Genomic DNA, 20315 nt, shown 5'->3' with positions numbered 1-20315 from the left:
TAATTTCCTCCAGAGAGAAAAAGGAAAAGAGAAAAATGAATCCCCTGTAAATATATATATATATATATATATATATATATATATATATATGCAAATAAATTACTATATAGGATAGATCCCAAAATGAATGTCTTTTTGTCCATCTCATCATCATTCTGTCGAGAAGAAGAAATTCTTTGGAATTGTTCTTGGTTGTTGTATTGATCAAAGTTCTCAGATTTTTCACACTTTTTTTTTTAATGTTGTTTTTCTTGTTCTTTTCCATTATGTACAAGTTCACATTGGTCATACAAGGTTTCTCTGCAACCAATTTTATCATCTATTTTTATAATTTCCTATAATATTTCATTGCATCCGTTTACCATAATTTTTTAGTTATTTCTCCAGTTGAGAGGCACTGCTTTAATTTCCAGTTCTTTGATACTGCAAAGAGAGATGTTATAAACATTTTTTGTACAAATGAGTCCTTTTCTGCTTTCTTTCACATATCCTGATAATTATATAGCTTGGTCAAAGACTACAAATAATTTAGTAATTCTTGAGCACAATTCCAAATTCCTGAGGAAGGTACTTTATAATAAAACAGCACAATCACAACCAAAAAAATCCAAATTCAACAAACAAAAACAAAGAAAACTTAAGTGCTTCATAAATGTGAGGTGAAAGAAAAACTGCTAAGCGCAGAGTAAGGAAGACCTAAGTTCAAATTCTGCCTTTGACATTTACTTAGCTAAATAGTCAGGAATGTCACTTAAATTCTGTTACCCTCAGTTTCCTTATCAATAATATGGGTAATATAACTTACTTCCCAAAGACTCTTAAGATAGTCAAAACTGTAATGCACAAAAATCATTAAACCAGTTATTATTATACTATTGTGTTTTTAAAAATGAAGAATTAGAATGATGTTGGAACTCTGTCAATGAGAAAGATGATGTGTAAAAGAAATTAAAGGGTGATATTTATATATTTTTTATTATATCTTTTTATTTACAAGATATATGTATGGGTAATTTTTCTACATTGACAATTGCAAAACCTTCTGTTCCAATTTTTCCCCTCCTTCTCCCTATCCCCTCCCCCAGATGGCAGGTAGACCAATACATGTTAAATACGTTAAAGTATATGTTAAATACAATATATGTATACATATCCATACAGTTATTTTGCTGCACAAGAAGAATCAGACTTTGAAATAACATACAATTAACCTGTGAAGGAAATCAAAAATGCAAGAAGACAAAAACAGAGGGATTGGAAATGCTATGTAGTGGTTCATACTCATTTTCCAGAGTTCTATCGCTGGATGTAGCTGGTTCTATTCATTATTGAACAAATGGAACTGATTTGGTTCATCTCATTGTTGAAGAGAGCCGTGTCCATCAGAATTGATCATCATATAGTATTGTTGTTGGAGTATATAATGATGTCCTGGTCCTGCTCATTTCACTCAGTATCAGTTCATGTAAGTCTCTCCAGGCCTTTCTGACAGAACAGTTTCTTACAGAACAATAATATTCCATAACATCCATATACCACAATTTATTCAGCCATTCTCCAATTAATGGGCATCCACTCAGTTTCCAGTTTCTAGCCACTACAAAGCGGGCTGCCACAAACATTTTTGTACATACAGGTCTCTTTCCCTTCTTTAAGATCTCTTTGGTCGATTATACCAAACTGAAAAGTTTTTGTACAAACAAAACTAATGCAGACAAGATTAGAAGGGAAGCAATAAACTGGGAAAATATTTTTACAGTCAAAGGTTCTGATAAAGGCCTCATTTCCAAAATATATAGAGAATTAACTCTAATTTATAAAAAATCAAGCCATTCTCAATTGAAAAATGGTCAAAGGATATGAACAGACAATTCTCAGATGAAGAAATTGAAAATATTTCTAGTCATATGAAAAGATGCTCCAAGTCATTATTAATCAGAGAAATGCAAATTAAGACAACTCTAAGATACCACTACACACCTGTCAGATTGGCTAAGATGACAGGAAAAAATAATGATGATTGTTGGAGGGGATGTGGGAAAACTGGGACATTGATTCATTGTTGGTGGAGTTGTGAACGAATCCAACCATTTTGGAAGTAGTTTGGAACTATGCTCAAAAGTTATCAAACTGTGCATACCCTTTGATCCAGCAGTGTTACTACTGGGATTATATCCCAAAGAGATTATAAAGAAGGGAAAGGGACCTGTATGTGCACGAATGTTTGTGGCAGCCCTTTTTGTAGTGGCTAGAAACTGGAAACTGAGTGGATGCCCATTAATTGGAGAATGGCTGAATAAATTGTGGTATATGAAAATTATGGAATATTACTGTTCTGTAAGAAATGACCAACAGGATGATTTCAGAAAGGCCTGGAGAGACTTACGAACTGATGCTAAGTGAATATGAGCAGGACCAGGAGATCATTATATGCTTCAACAACAATACTAGATGATGACCAGTCCTGATGGATCAGGCCATCCTCAAGCAACGAGATCAACCAAATCATTTCTAATGGAGCAGTAATGAACTGAACTAGCTATCCAGAAAAGAACTCTGGGAGATGACTAAAAACCACTACATTGAATTCCCAGTCCCTATATTTATGCACACCTGCATCTTTGATTTCCTTCACAAGCTAATTGTACAATAATTCAGAGTCTGATTCTTTTTGTACAGCAAAATAATGTTGTGAGTCATGTATACTTATTGTGTATCTAAGTTATATTTTAATATATTTAACATCTACTGGTCATCCTGCCATTTAGGGGAGGGGTTGAGAAGTGGGGTAAGAGGTGAAAAATTGGAACAAGAGGTTTGGCAATTGTTAATGCTGTAAAGTTACCCATGTATATATATCCTGTAAATTAAAGGCTATTAAATAAAAAAAAAAAAAAAAAAAAAAAAATAAACATAGCTTTAGAGGCAAAAAAAAAAAAAAAAAAAAAAAGATCTCTTTGGGATATAAGCCCAGTAGTAACTCTGCTGGATCTAAGGGTATACACAGTTTGATAACTTTTTGAACATAGTTTCAAACTGTTCTCCAGAATGGCTGGATGTATTCACAATTCCACCAACAATATTTCAGTGTCCCAGTTTTCCCACATATCCTCCAATATTCACCATTATCTTTTCCTGTCATCCTAGCCAATCTGACAGGTGTGTAGTGGTAACTCAGAGTTGTCTTAATTTGCATTTCTCTGATCAATAGTGATTTGGAACACCCTGTCTGTTCATATCTTTTGACCATTTATCAATTGGAAAAGGGCTTGATTTCCTATAAATTAGAATCAATTCTCTATATATTTTGGAAATGAGGCCTTTATCAGAACCTTTGACTGTAAAAATGTTTTCCCAATTTATTGTTTCCCTCCTAATCTTGTCTGCATTAGTTTTGTTTGTACAAAAGTTTTTCAATTTGATGTAATCAAAATTTTCTATTTTGTGATCAATAATGATCTCTAGTTCTTCTTTGGTCACAAATTCCTTCCTCCTCCACAGGTCTGAGAGGTAAACTATCCTATGTTCCTCTAATTTATTAATAATTTCATTCTTTATGCCTAGGTCATGAACCCATACATTCTTTATGTCTAGATCATGAACCCATTTTGACCTTATCTTAGTGTATGGTGTTAAGTGTGGGTCAATGCTTAGTTTCCGCCACACTAATTTCCAATTTCCCCAGCAGTTTTGTCAAATAGTGAATTCTTATCCCAAAAGCTAGAGTCTTTGGGTTTGTCAAACACTAGATTATTAAAGTTATTGACTATTTTGTCCTTTGAACCTAACCTATTCCACTGATCAACTAGTGTATTTCTTAGCCAATACCAAATGGTTTTGGTAACCACTGCTTTATAATATAGTTTTAGATCTCGTACAGCTAGGCCACCTTCATTTGCTTTTCTCTTCATTAATTACTTTTAAATTCTTAACCTTTTATTCTTCCAGATGAATTTTGTTGTTATTTTTTCTAGGTCATTAAAATAGTTTTTTGGGAGTCTGATTGGTATAGCACTAAATAAATCAATTTCTTTAGGTAGTATTGTCATCTTTATTATATTTGCTTGACCTATCCAAGAGCATTTAATATTTTTCCAATTGGTTAGATTTGACTTTATTTGTGTGGAAAGTGTTTTGTAGTTTTGCTCATATAGTTCCTGATTTTCCCTTGGCAGATAGATTCCCAAATATTTTACACTATTGGCAGTTACTTTAAATGGAATTTCTCCCATTTAAAGTAACTACTGATAATATAAAATATTTAGGAATCTATCTGCCAAGGGAAAATCAGAAACTTTATGAGCACAATTACAGACCACTTTTCACACAAATTAAGTCTGATCTAACCAATTGAAAAAAATAAAACTTTCTTGAATAGCGCTAATATAATAAAGACAACAATATACAAACTAATCTATTTTGGCTATGCCAATCGACTCTAAACATTTGACTAAAAAAAAACAATTCATATGGAAAACAAAGGTCAAAATTTCAAGGGAATAATGAAAAAAGAATAAATGATGGTGGCTTGGCTCCAGATCTAAAACTATATAGGCACAGTTACAAACTATTTGGTGATATAAGAATAGATGTGATCAGTGATGGGCCAAGTTCAAGGGATAAACAGTCAACAAATATAACAACCTGGTCTTTGTGACCCAAGATCCCAGCTTTGGGACAAGCTTACTGTTTGATAAAAGTGCTGGAGAAAATTGAAACTATTGGCAGAAACTAGGCATTGATCCATACTCCTACCTGAATAAGGTCAAAATGAATTCATATTCAGCATAAAAGAATGAGATGTAAATTGAGAACATAGGATAGTTACCTCAACATGAAGGAAAGTTTTTATGACAAGCAGAACTAGAGATCATTACTGATCACAAAATGAAAATTTCGATTATCCAAACTGAAAAGTTTTTGTACAAACAAAACTAATAGACTGAAATAGAAAAGCAATAAACTGGAAAATATTTTACATAAATTCGATAAAACCTCATTTCCAAAATATAGAAGATAACTTTTTATAAAAATCAAGCCATTCTCTAATTGAAAAATGGTCAAAGGATATGAACAAATCTCAGATGAAGAGGTGAAACTATTTCTAGTCATGGAAAGATGCTCCAAGTCATTCAATCCAGAGAAATCAGAGTAAGCAACTCTAACTACACTACACACCTGTCAGATAACTAAGGCATATTTAGAAAAAAACAGATGATTGTTGGAGGGATGTAGAAAACTGAGACATTGATCATTGTTGTGAGGTGTACAAGAATCCAACCATTTTGAAGTAATTTAGAACTATACTCAAAAAGTTATCAACTTCGCTATGATCCACAGTATTACTAGATACTCAAAGAATATAAAAGGAAAGGACCTGTATGTACACGAATATTTTGCTTAGCCCTTTTTGTAGTAGCTAGAAACTGAAACTGAATGGATGTCCATCAGTTGGAGAATGCTGAATAAATTGTGGTATAGAAATTATGAATATTACTGTTCTGTAAGAAATGACCAACAGGATGATTTCAGAAAGGCCTGGAAGACTTACACGAACTGATGCTGAGTGAAATAGCAGGACCAAGAATCATTATATACTTCAACAACAATACTAGATGATGACCAGTTCTGATGGATCAGGCCATCCTCAACAAAGATCAACCAAATCATTTCTAATGGGCATAATGAACTGAACTAGCTATACCCAGAAAAAGAACTCTGGGAGATGACTAAAAACCATTACATTGAATTCCCAATCCCTATATTTATGCACACCTGCATCTTTGATTTCACAAGCTAATTGTACAATAATTCAAGTCTGATTCTTTTGTACAGAAAAATAATGTTTTGGTCATGTATACTTATTGTGTATCTAAGTTATATTTTAATATATTTAACATCTACTGGTCATCCTGCCATTTAGGGAGGGTGAGAAGTAGAGTGAAAAATTGGAACAAGAGGTTTGGCAATTGTTAATGCTGTAAAGTTACCATGTATATATCCTGTAAATAAAAGGCTATTAAATAAAAAATAAATAAATAAATGGAATTTCTCTTTGTAACTCTAACTGTTGGATTTTGTTACTGATATAAGAATGCTGATGACTTATGTGTGTTTATTTTGTATCCTGCAACTTTCCTTAAGGTGTGGATTATTTCTAATAGTTTTTTAGTAGAATGTCTGAAGTACTCTAGGTATCTTCAAAGAGTGATAATTTGGTTTCCTCATTACCTACTCTAATTCCTTTAATCTCTTTATCAACTCTTATTGATGAAGCTAGCATTTCTAATACAATATTGAATAGTAATGGTGATAGTGGACAACCTTGTTTCACTCTTGATCTTACTGGGATTGGTTTCAGTTTATCCCCATTATATATGATGCTTGCTGATGGTTTTAAATGGATGCCACTGATTATTTTAAGGAAAAGTCCATTTATTCCTATACTCTCAAGTGTTTTTAATAGGAATGGATGTTGGATTTTATCAAATGCTTTTTCTGCATCTATTGAGATGATCATATGTATTTTGTTAATTTGGTTATTGATATAGTCAATTATGTGGGGTGGAGGCTTCTGTATAGGGTCTATATAATTTTGTGTTTTGCAGTTTATACTTTGTGCTCCTGTACTGACCCTTTGTCTGTTGGAAGCTGCCCTTTCTCCTGAAATTGTAATAAATCATTTCTTGCTTTTTACCTTGAGAGTCTCTGATTTTATTTTGGGTAAGTGTCGCTGTCTCACACACTAAGAAAACCCCAAATGGGACCATGAAGAGTTGGACATGACTGAACAAAAATAACAATGAAGCTATGAAATATTTTGGATATATATCTTCTAAAATTCACCAAAGGATTCCAGGATTCATAACTTTATGAAATAGATAGACCTAAGTCACTGGAGAAATATTTAATTGCTCATCCATAGACTGAGCCAGTGTAATAAAAATGACAATTTATTACTCAGTGCTGCACAGAGCTCCTCAAAGAATATTTTATAGAGTTAGAAAAATAATAAAAAATTTCATATAAAAGAATAAAAGGTTAATAATTTAAAAGGTAACAATGAAAAAAGTCTATAGGAAACTGCAAGATCTTACATACTTGAATTGCATTCATAGCTTCTACTGAACATTTGTCCTGATTATAAAAATTTGCTATAAGAGGAAAAATCAGGGACATGATTATAATCAAAAACTGGTCCTTCAGGTCTCAGCCTAAGAGCATATACATGCCAGTATAAAACATCCCTAACTCAGTTTAATTTTAGATAATTCTATGCAATAACAATTCTACCTTATACTGAAACTCAAGAGTAATCAGATGAGTTCTTATTCAAAGGGACATCACTGGGAAACTGAGTCAGAAGTATCCCACCCTAAGTGGAGGCCAACATTGTCCTCTCAACTCTTGCCCAGATACTAACTTTCACCTGTAACAATTCAGGATCACATTCCTCTGAGTAGCTTGTGACATATTCCTTTCAGATGGTGAATTACTGGCTTGATGATCCATCAGTCAATCATACCTGAATTAAAAACTCCAAATAATATCAGCTACAGTCCCAAGAGATTTTATTTCAAATAGCAAGTCACATTAATTAAAACTTCAGGTGTTTAGCTTTCAAGGGTCACAGATACTAAATAAGTATGGACTATAATCTTACACTGATAACTACAATTTATTCTAGAAAGTTCACAGCTTTTCTTCATATCTAAGTAAGTGAATTTTAAATTCAGCATTACATAAATCATTTTACTTTAAAATGCTCAATAACCAATCTATATCAAAACATGTCCAGGTATTAATCATGTTCAAAGGGACAAAGACATAGAGCACTGTTCTCAGAATCTCCCTAAACAATGGGAACAGCTTTAAGATGATTGAATACAATCAATTAAAACTCACATAGAATATAGACTATACTGTCCTAATTTCACATTAAATAACTCTATCACAATTAACATTAATAATTTTTTTCATCCAAAAAGATGTTAATTCAACTTCCTTCAATCAAGGAGTCTCTATAAACTTTTCTGGAAATACAAACAACAAGTACAACAACAATATTATTAAAATTCCTGTAAGCACAATTCTTCTCTCCTACCAAAACATTCCTAATTGCCCCAGTGTAAAGTCAATTTTAGAGGTTATAAATTGTTGGACTTCCGGCCAAGATGGTGGAAAGGAGACACACAGCTGTATAAGCTCCACATTTTCTCTCAGAATTCATTTCATGACAAGCCTCTGAATTAATGCTTGACTAAAAAAAAAAAAAAACCCACAAATAATTACCAAGAGAAGACATCCTTGAAATTCACCAGGAAAGGTCTGTTTTTGCTCGAGGGCAGGGACAGTTTTAGATCTGGCACAGGCTGAGGGCAGGCAGCCGCAGTGAGAGCATGGCAGGCAGCTCACAGCCAGACCAGAGGGAGGTGGGGTGCGATCTCAGCCGTCTCTGTGGGGAGAGCTTTGCTACAGAATTGGATATTTTGCCCTGGCAGCAAGTCAGTAGCCCAGCAGAGAAGCAAAAAAACCCAGGGGAGGGGGGGAGAAGGGAGTGGGGTGGGATGAAGAATACAACCCCAAACAGCTGGAGTCTCTTGGGACCTGGCCACCCCTCCCCCACAGCATTTCAGCACGCTCTCAGAGTCTCAGAGCGCAGGTGCAGCACAGTCCTGCTAGTGCCTCGCTGCTGCCCCTGCAATCTGTAGAGGAAGCTCGGTAACACCACCCAGCCCCTCCCCCCAAAAAAGCAGATTCCATTTGGTTTTTTTTTTTCTTTGCTAGTTTGTCTTTGAGTCTTCTCTGACAAAATGAGCAAAAAATTGAAAAGGACCTTAACCATTGACAGCTTCTATATGGATAGAGAGCAGACTCTAAACCCTAAGGAGACTAGGGTTTAAGGGTTTAGGGTTTAAGACAGACTGTCTCCAGGTAAATCCCCAAAGGAAGAGATCATCTGTTCCTCAGCACAGATGAATCTCATAGAAGAAATTAAAAAGGCTCTCACAAGAGAGCTAGAAGAAAAATGGGAAAAGGAGAGGGAGGCTTGGCAAGAGAGTCTGGAGAAGTCATCCCACTCATTTAAAGACAGAGTGGATAAAGAAATCAAATCCTTGAAAAATAGGATTAGTGAATTGGAAATAGAAAATAGCTCTCTAAAAAATAAAATTGGCGAAATGGAAAAAAATTCCATAGAACAAAACAACTCAATTGGACAGTGAGTGAAAAAATACTTCCTTGAAAATCAGAATCGAACAAACGGAATTGAATGACTCGAGGAGACAACAAGAATCAGTCAAGCAAAATCAAACAATGGGAAAAAAATGTGAAATACCTTCTTGGGAAAGCAACAGACTTGGAAAATAGATCTAGGAGAGACAATCTAAGAATTATTGGGCTCCCAGAAAAATATGATGAAAAAAAAGAGCCTGGACACTATTTTCCAGGAAATTATCAAAGAGAACTGCCCAGAAGTCATAGAAACAGAGGGTAAAATAGACATCGATCACCTACTGAAAGGGATCCTAAAATCAAAACACCAAGAAATATAGTGGCCAAATGCCAGAAGCCTCAGATGAAGGAAAAAATACTGTAAGCAGAGGTTATAAATTGTCCTTAACAATCCATTCTTGAGGTTCCTCCACAGGTCCTTTAACCCTGGTGTTCTCAGTCTCCACACTGCAACCTCAGTCATCTGTAATATCTGGCAAGGTCCTTCTCACTCTACTTCTTGCAGGATTTGGTAAACACTCACTCTCCTGGAACTGCAAACTCCAAAGGTGTTGTCTGGACCAGCAATTCTTGCTTCCTAAGGACTAAAAGTGATAAGACACTACCAGTATGTAATTCTTTATCTTTTGTTTCAAAACAGGATCTTTCCCTTTCTTCTCCCAAATAAAATAAACCAGATAGCATTTTATGTGGAGAAAGTCCTGGTTATTTCTGAGAACAGTTCAAATTTTTCTAACAAAACAATAGGCAAACATTTGGTCTTTTACATCAATTTAGTAATCTTTCTTAAGAATCTGATTCCTTCTTTCTACTTTTCCTGATGAGGGCCGATGCCCAGGTGTATGGAATTGCATTCCCTCCCCAATAGTTCTTATAAAACCAGAAGTAAAGTATGTTCCATTATCAGAATCATAGATCTTTATCAATCCATACTTAGATACAATGTGTTTCAATGTTATTCCACTAACTCCTCTTAAGGCAGAGCTCAGGGGCAAGCTTCCACCCATTCTATCCCATTATAATCAGTAAATATCTCACTTTTCCCACTAGGTTAGTAAAAGTTAACTTGAATGTACTGGAGCCAGGCTCCCTCCCTCCACAAGGACATCTCAATACCTCCTTATTTATCTTTAGACACATTACATACCTCTCAGCTACTATATATATTTTCTTGCTTTTATTTCTTTATTAAAGAGAGAGAGCAAGACAAACCTTGAGATTCAAAATATAGGTAATATATAAATAACTTTGGACCAAATTTTACAAAATTTATACCACATATCTTGCAGGGCTGACAAAATGTTAAAGCACAGCTCATATAATTTAGAAAGCTACATGGTCTAGTTAGGAGATGCAAACATCTGACTTTTTTAGGTAAGTTACCAGAAAACTTTGTTTTAATACCTAAATTTTAAAACTTCAAATAAAATACAGATTTAAAGTTACTTCAATATTAATGCACACATTTCTAAATTCTTATACCAGAATAAATAAGTTCACAATTTTATCATCCACTATTTAATAATTATCTCATACAACTTCAGAATCAGAATTCCAATTTAAACACACACAGCCCCCAAATTTAAGGTAGCAGAAAACTGCTCTTTTGAGTCCCTCTTCAAGAAAGGGGAACATGTAAGAAGGGTTTTAAGAAACTGGTGGACTTCAGGACCCTATGGGAATGGCTTGGAGAAATTTGGATCTAGGTATATGCCTGCAGATCTGTGGCCCAGCAATTAGCCCATCCTCCATGCCAGAAATGCTGAGAAGCCATGTCTAAGATGTTGAGGCACCAGCACAAATCCCAGAATAATCCAGGCCAGTGAGGGATGCCAGCCTAGCCAAGACAGACTTCACAAACCTCTCCAAGAGAATCATGAGAAATCCCAGAGAAGATTTTCTTTCTTTTGTAATTTTTCTGTAAGCCTCAGGTTCAGGCCCTTCAGATGGCTTTTAGTCATATAAATTAGGTCTACTTAAAAATGCAATAGACTAACTCAAATAATCTGAGAGATAGTGCCAAGCAACTTAATGACTAGTTTCAAAAACCTCAGACTTTGCTAAAAATGTTTTAGAAGTTCTATAACCTAAACTATTTCAGCAGACTTAAATTGGCCAGTTCTAGGTCTACAGAAATGTCAGTTTTTTCTTTTTTTTTTCCTTTTTGATGTGGCAGTTAAAAAACTTTCCCTATGTCAGAACTAGTCCTTCCTCTCTCTAGCTAAAAGCTATTTGCATAAGACCAATTATGTACCAAACAAGTGCTTTTAAAATTCAAATAGCCAGATCTTTTCTTTTTTAATTCAGTTGACTGAAACATTGAAGACAAAACTGACCTAGGAGCTAGTTGGCTTATTGAAGGCTCATTTGAATTTACACTCAGCCCTTAGGGCATTGACAATTCCTCTGAGCAGGTGGGGCATCTTCCCAAGTATTTAATCCCTATACATTTTGGTACTCATCCCAATTCTTTCTAAAGGGTCATCTTCACAGATAGGTTTTTAGAGACAGCTGCCTTAGATTGTTCCTTTCCCAAAGTTCACAATATCTTGTCCTCTTGAATGAAGGACTCATCCAATCTTGTCAAAGGGAAATAGGAGCACTCTTACAGACTTGAACCACTTAGAGTTTCCCAATATCAAAGGGAAATTGGAGTCTTTTTAGGACTCCCACTGTTTAAAGTCTCTCAATTCCAATTCCAGTCACCCAAATCTTGTCAAAGGGAAAGTCCTCTTACTCTCTTATCTCCTTCACCAGTTTCTTGCCCTAGCTGGGTTGTGTACAATTTACCTGACTCATTTCAAACTTTTCTCAGTTGGCTTATCTCCTGGGCAGAATAAATCCTCTATCCTTGCTAGCCCACTTCCATTTTTGCTTTCTCCCAGTGTCTCTCTTTGAAAATTTACCTGATCAGGAGCAGGAGTTCCCAAGCCAAGTCCAAGAACCACTAGAGAATTTTTTGGAAGGCATCTGCCCAAAGACTCAGGACAGAAGAGACCCTCATGAATAGGAAATATCCCAGATGAGTTTCCAAAACTGTGTGGGACAGCGACCCTTATCCAAATTAAAACCAGAGACTCTCAAGGTAAGAAAGGATTAAAAAAAGGATTTATTATAATCTTGCAAGAAAGGGCAACTCCCAATAGACAAGGCTAGATTTGAATTCAGATCTCCTCATTTCAGGCTCAATGTTGTAGCCACTGAGGCCATTTAGCTCCCCACCACCACCACCACCATCCCTGCTTTTGTTGTTGGCGTGGTTCATTCATACTGAACTCTTTATAGCACCATGGACCATTTCTTGGTAAAAATACTAGAGTGTCTTGGAATTCTTTTTCCAGTGGATTCTGAAGCTGCATTTGAAAACAGGTCTTTCACACTACAGGCCCAGAGCTCTCTTTACTTAGTGCCACTTAGTGCCTCAATAAATAGCTTCTGTAGTTATTTTGAATGGAATTTCTTTTCTAGCTCCTCTTGCTGGGTTTTATTGGTTATATATAAGAATGCTAATACTTTATGTGAATTTATCTTATATCCTATAATTTTATTGGTTATTAATTATTTAAATAAATTTCAGTTGACTCTTTAGAGTTTTCTAAAGACACCATCTTATCATCTACAAAATGAAATAATTTTGTCATGTCTTTGTGTATTTATTACTTCTACTTTTAAAAAATCTTTTCTTATTCCAATAGATAGCATTTCTAGCATTACATTAAGTAATAGTGGTGATAATAGGCAAGATTGTTTTACCACTGATCTTACTGAAGAGACTCCTAACATTTTTTTTTACATATATGTTTACTCTTGGATTCAGATAAATAATAATTGCTATTTCAAGGAAAGACACAATATTCCTATGACTTCTATGGTTTTAAATTCAAATGAGTGTTTGATTTTATCAAAAGACTTTTCTGCATCAATTGATAGAATCATATTTTTTTATTATTTATATTAACATGACTTATTATACTTATAGTTTTCTTTATGTTAAATCAACTCTGAATTCCTAGTATAAATCAAACTTAATCAAAGGAGAAAAAAAGAAAAAAATTACATGATAACTTTATTATATATTTAAAGGGAATAGCAAGTTGTGCATAACAGATTTACAGTTTCCTGTGCAGTGCTCTTTTTAAAAATTATACTGTTATGGAAATGCTTGTTTTATTCCATAAATTAAAAATAAGTTAAATAAGTTAAAGACTCCTTTTACGCTCTTAAAATTATTAGTAATTTTTTCCCTGAACTTTTTATTCATGTGGATTGTATCTAGTGACTCTCAAGGGTCCCTTGATCACACTTTGAGAAACACTGTTCTAAATTAACTGGCTTGCTAGCTGTTCCCTGAACTTGACATTCTTTTTCCTGCCTCTTTGCATTTTCACAGGCAGTCCCTTATGCCTGAAATGCCTCCTTACCTCAGCCTCTTAGAATCAATATTTTGTTTTTATATTCAAGTCAGGGGATGCCACATCCATGAAGTTTTTTTCAATCCCCAATTAACGTGTTCTCCCTTCTTAAATTGTGGTTACTTAATCATCAGTGAATGTAAGCTCTTTCATGGTAGGGACAGATTTTTATTTTGTCTTTGTATCAGTAGCACTTAACACACTTTCACATAGTAAGTATTGAGCACTTTTGGGGGCTAAATCAAACTTTTTAAAATGTGAAACAGAGATGGAGTGATTTGTCAAAAGTCATTCAGCTAAATTAACTGTTTCTTGATACTTAGTCCTTTGCTTTCTTCTATATTTTCACCTACTTTTTCATTAGTAGGTATAAACTTTATATAGTTATTGACAAAGTTAATATTCTCATCAAATATTATATTTGTATATGGTCAAATGCAAATGATTTGTGATGATTTTCTATTTGAGAGGATAAATAGAAGAAAAAACTTCCTATAAGATGCCTTTCAAAGGTTCATCCATATTGATTAACTGGTAGGACTATTTTTTTTAGAGAAAATATACTTGATCATATTTTGAAGCCCTTAAAGATTTATAATGGTCTAAAATTTAGCCAAAATAGAATTTTATTTTATCCAAGAGAAGCAGGCATTTTCAGAACTTATGTTTTGAATAATAGTAGTATAGATCAAAACATGCTCTGCTAGGAAAAAAACAAATAAAGATGCCTTTCTCCTATAGCTATCCTTTTGTTTTATAGAGAGCTTTATGTTGTACATAATGGGAAAAGACTGTACTTTTTTTTAAAAATGACTACTTCATATGGATCATTTTCTGGAAAACTCATGATAACCTACTAAAATGATTTTACAGAAAACTTACTATGAGACAACTAAACTACATCATTCTAAGAATATTTAAGGATGAGAATAAAAGGACACCTAGGAACAGAAATGGAAAAAAAAATCTGCCAAGATTATTATAACAAATTATTTTCTCCATTAATAACAATGGAATCACCACTGTTGATCTCTAACATGAGAATCCCCCTTCTCCCTAAAAAAGAAGAGACAGTAAGATCAGTTGGATCAGATACAGTAAATACAAAAAAAAGTCCTTTTTTTAAAACATAGTTTTGAAAGTGTTCAGGGGTTAATTCTCAAGACACCTGAAAAAAGGGAAGAAGATAATTAAAAAAAATTAGAAATAATCACAGGCTTTACTACTGGAAAAGAGGCAATTCAGAATATATGAATAACAACCAACATGTATTCCTACGAAATTTCAGAAGAATATCTTTCTCATATATTGTGATTATTTTTGATGATAATAGAAAAAGGGACTCAGAAGCTTATTGAAAACCATATTCTGCAGCAGAATACCTCTCTATGATCACATAGCTGACTATAAGGTCCATATTGTTGTACCATTATTATTGGCTGATTATACTAAAATACTTGATTTGATAGAGCAAAGTAAAATAATATCCCATGACAATCATATACTATGATTTGTTCAGCCATTCCCCAATTAAAAGGATTCTTGAGATTAAAAAGTTGGAGAACCACTGGTTTTAGAATAAATAAATAATATATAATTTTGGAAAGGTAAGTGAGAACTAGAAAATATAAGATTTTTAAAAGAAATTTATCACTATATATATATATATATTCATGCAGTAGAGAGTCACTGAAAATTTGCTGAGAAGGAAAATTATGTAACTAAACTTATTACCTTGGGAATTTTGATTTGGAAGGCAGCTAGATGGTGCAAAGCATAGAGTGCTGGGCCTCATCACTCTGAGTTCTAACCTGACTTCAGACACTTATTATCTGTGTTACTGGGTAAATTATTTAACCCTGTTTGCCTCAATTTTTTCATCTGTGAGATGAGTTGGAGAAGGAAATGGCAAATCCATCAATTAGTATTTTTATCAAGAAAACCTCAAATGGGATCACAAAGAGTCAGATGCAACTAAAAAATGACTCAACAAATACTAATTTGGAAAAATTAGACTGGAGAAGAAATAGACTGGGAGCAGGGAGATCAATGAAGGGGCTCTTCCAACAGTCCAAAAGAAGTTATGAGGGACTGGATTATGGAATGGTAGCTATGACTGGAAAAAAGGGAATGGATGAAAGAGATGGAGAAGACTGTCAAGTGATTCAGTACAGGAGCTGGAGCAAAGAAAGAAGAATCAAAAATGACTTTAACTTTGTAAGCATGAAGGTGTGGAAGGATGATGGTTCTCCCAACCCAAACAGGGAAGTTTGGGAAAGGGCTAGATTTACTGGGTGAAGATAAGGTTTCTTTTGTTTGTACCATATACATTTGGGAATAAGGAATGAATTAGAGAGATTAGGGCAGTCAAGATTTGGGAGTCATCCCTAGGGCTGATGATTGAATCCATGGGATCTGATGAAACATTAAGAGAGGAGGGATACATTCAAAGTGGACTTGTCTCTGGAGAGCTCTTTCCAGGGCTGTTCATCTGTGTACACCTTGGGTAATGAAGAAGTTTCAAATGTGTCCCTGAATTGGGCAGGATGGGGTCTATTCCAAACATATGAAAACTTCCCCCTGCAGAACGGTAGATGTGACCATGACAATGTCTGCAGCAGATGCTGTGGAGCATCTGGACCTTGGTCAGGTGTCGGAGCGGTTCCAAGGACCTCTGCTGCTGGTTGGGCCACTGCCATCTTGACTTTTGTCCTGCCAGTGGACTTGGATCAGTCCAAGTCAAGACATCACCCCGTGATGTCATTGGTCCTCTTTGAAACAGGACAATTGAGGGTTCTGGAGAGCACTTGTGGTTAGGCTGGGGAAGAGGATGGAGTGGCCCCTGGGTGCTGGTCACACTCTATAGGGGAGATAATTACCTGCACAAAGCAATGTCTACAAACAGATACAAGGCAATGGCTGGGGCAAAAAGGAAGGCTTAGCCAGGTATCAAATTCCTGGAGAATGGAGAAAAAATAATGAGGGGCACGTTAGGCAATTGTTTCCAGGCCATGCACAGGATGAGATAACAGATGGAATGGACTGAAAGCAGGTCCCAGAGGGACATTTAAAGTGACTGCCAGGAAGGAGGAAGCTGTTGCCTCTTTCTGGACCGGAGCGGGATCAGCCGGGCTCTGCAGAAGGTGGTCAGATACGTGGTGTTTTAGGAATTTGCTGAAGATCTCATACATGGTAAATAGTGGGGCAGGCATTTGAACGAGGCCTGAGTGTCCAAGTTCCTGGTCAGATATGCTGTGTTTTAGATGCCCTCCTAAAAGAAACTAGGTTTCCATGAGTATCGGAATGAAAAACAAGAGAAACGAGGAGATCTCAGACAAAGGGAAGCTCTGGGGCATCAGTAGGAGTCCCTACAGTCACAATGCAATGGGGAAGGGTCAGAGGTGAGGGGGGAAGGGTTGTGCAGGGGTATGGCTGCCATGAGTTGGAGGGAAAGGATTTTGGCTTCAGCTATACGGTATTCTGGATCACGGGGATAGGAGTAAGTTAGTGACAGGAGTTTCCTAACCCTAGAATGTGCTAAGTAGTATAGGGAATAGTGTGCTTGGGGCCTGGAGTTAGGGAAGCCTGTTCAAATCCAGCCTCAGACACTTTCTAGCTGTGTGATCCTGGGCAAGTCTCTCAACTGTTTGCCTGTTTTCTCATCTGTAAAATGAGGTGGAAAAGGAAATAGCAAATTACTCTAGTATCTTTTCCCAGAAAGCCCCAAATGCAGTCAGTTAGACATAATTGAACATCCCCCTTCCTCCCTTGTGTGCTCTCTAACCCACTTGTACTAACTAGGTTTATGTCTAGCAAGCACTTTTTCCCTATCTTAGGTTCTCCAGCTCTATTCAATCCTGCCTTGGGTAGGAAACCTTTTCCAGATTTCATTTATTATTATGTGTCTGTGTAGAGTATGAACTCCTTCAGAGCAAGGGACTGTTATTTAATTTTCCCCCCCTTTCTTTGTATCCACAGCACTCAGCAGTTTGGTGCATAGTAAATACTTAGTAAATATTACCCCCTTAATTTGCAGATTTTTCTGAGGCCCTGAACAGGAAAATGATTTGCCTTAGATCTTATAAAAAGTAAACAGTGGGACTGGCATTTGAACTCAAGCCCAAAATGAATAAGTTTAGTGATCTTTCTTCTATTTCTTTCTTTCTTTTTTCTTTTTTTTGCTGAGGCAATTGGGGTTAAGTAACTTGCCCAAAGTCACACAGCTAGGAAGTGTTAAGTGCATGAGGCCATATTTGAACTCAGGTCCTCCTGACTTAAGGGCTGGTGCTCCATCCACTGCACCACCTGGCTGCCCCATCACTCTTTTTCACAATAATTTTGGATCCATGAGTCCCAGAACATTTTTACCACATCAGGCTTTTGCTTGTTTTAAGACTCCTAAAATTCTATCTTCCCATTTATGGAAATCCTGTCAAGCTCCAGCTCAAATACCACCATTTCAAGTCTTCCTTGATCAACTGAACCAGAAATGATCTTTTCCTCTAGTTCTAAGAGCCCTTTGAACAGACTTCTCTTGACCACCCCATACCCCAATATGGAATTATTCATTCTTTACCAGGTTTTAAATCCTTTATTCATCTTTGCAACCTCTGCAGATGGTCAATATTTGTTAGATGAATGAAAGTAGATTTTGTTCCTTAGACACATGCTTTACTTTGAAAATGCTATTACCACATGGTAGGATCATGCCAACCTGTTCTGTCTTGTAAAAGAAAGAGGTGATACAAAAGGTCCTGGACTAGTCAGAAGAGACTTGGATTCATATTCTTGCATTTGACATTTCCTGGCTGCTTAGTTCTTTAATTTTTTTGAACCCATTTACTTCGACTATAAAATGGGGAGAATAACTAACACTTTGCAAGATTATGAGGTTTAAGTGAGACAACATACTCTGTAAAGTTTACTGAGTTATATAATTGATAGTTATTACATAAAATCTAGATATTGAAAGGGATCTAAGTTACCTAATGCAACCCTGTTGGTATTCTCTAATATTCAAGAGTTCACTTTCTTCAAGTCTTCATATTTATAAAGTTTCTCATGCCCTTTATAGAAATTTTAAAATCTCATTAAACAATCATAAACATTCAGAACTCACTAAACCCCAAAATTACATTTTAGAGTAAACTAAAGTGCTGTCATAAATTGATGAGAGTATGAATAGCTAGCTTTTATCTTTTTTGAGTAATTCCAAGTTGATATCCAGACCTGTTTAGTGTTTTGCCAATCTGCAGACTGAGATGTTTTATATTCTATTATATACTACCTAACATTAGCCCTAGTCCAGTGTTTACATCTTTCCTAAATCATTAGAATTATGTAAAAAACCAGGGGTATTACTCATGATCTTAAAGCTAAAATGGATTTAAATGGAAGAGAAAAATAGGTAAACCCTACACTATATCAGCCATATTAATAATGCTTTAGGCTAATTAAGATAACTAGACAGTAGCCCTTTTTGTAGTGGCTAGAAATTGGAAACTGAATGGATGTCCATCAGTTGGAGAATGGCTGAATAAATTGTGGTATATGAAAATTATGGAATATTACTGTTCTGTAAGAAATGACCAACAGGATGATTTCAGAAAGGCCTGGAGAGACTTACACGAACTGATGCTGAGTGAAATGAGCAGGACCAGGAGATCATTATATACTTCAACAACAATACTAGATGATGACTAGTCCTGATGGATCAGGCCATCCTCAGCAACAAGATCAACCAAATCATTTCTAATGGAGCAGTAATGAACTGAACTAACTATACCCAGAAAAAGAACTCTGGGAGATGACTAAAAACCATTACATTGAATTCCCAGTCCCTATATTTATGCACACCTGCATCTTTGATTTCCTTCACAAGCTAATTGTACAATAATTCAGAGTCTGATTCTTTTTGTACAGCAAAATAATGTTTTGGCCATGTATACTTATTGTGTATCTAAGTTATATTTTAATATATTTAACATCTACTGGTCATCCTGCCATCTAGGGGAGGGGGTGGGGGGGGGGGTAAGAGGTGAAAAATTGGAACAAGAGGTTTGGCAATTGTTAATGCTGTAAAGTTACCCATGTATATATCCTGTAAATTAAAGGCTATTAAATAAAAAAAAAAAAAAAAAAAAAAAAAAGATAACTAGACAGTATAAGATTGGAATGAGTTAGTGGATTTAGAAAAATGTGTAGACTATATCCTAAGATGATATATCTCTTCAGAGAAATGGGACAAGTAGAAAGAATATATGAATATATGTGATTGATTATATATTTATGTACACATATACATATGTATCTGTGATTATTGCAGCCTTCTTGGTGGGGGGATAAAGGGAAAAATGCACAGCAAAGAACAAAGGGAGCATAGATGAACAGCTCTGAACAGAATGTATACTATAGGCTTTCTTGAAAATGGAAATGTATTGCTTTATATTTTGAATCCTTTCATGTTCTATTGTACTTTTGGCAAATTTTTTTTTCCTTTTCTTATTTTGTGTTTGTTTAAAATAAAAAAGTCAAAGAAAAAAAAAAAGAAAAAATAGAAAACCCCCAAACTTTAATTTGCCTGAACACCTTAAAAATAAAAATAACATGCTATTTTAATATGCTTGTAATCTTTATTATAAAAAGATTTTTTTTAAGTCCATGATTCGA

This window comes from Sarcophilus harrisii, chromosome 2 (assembly GCF_902635505.1).
Source record: "Sarcophilus harrisii chromosome 2, mSarHar1.11, whole genome shotgun sequence".
Lineage (NCBI taxonomy): Eukaryota > Metazoa > Chordata > Mammalia > Dasyuromorphia > Dasyuridae > Sarcophilus > Sarcophilus harrisii.
Note: the sequence above shows the minus strand (reverse complement) of the source record.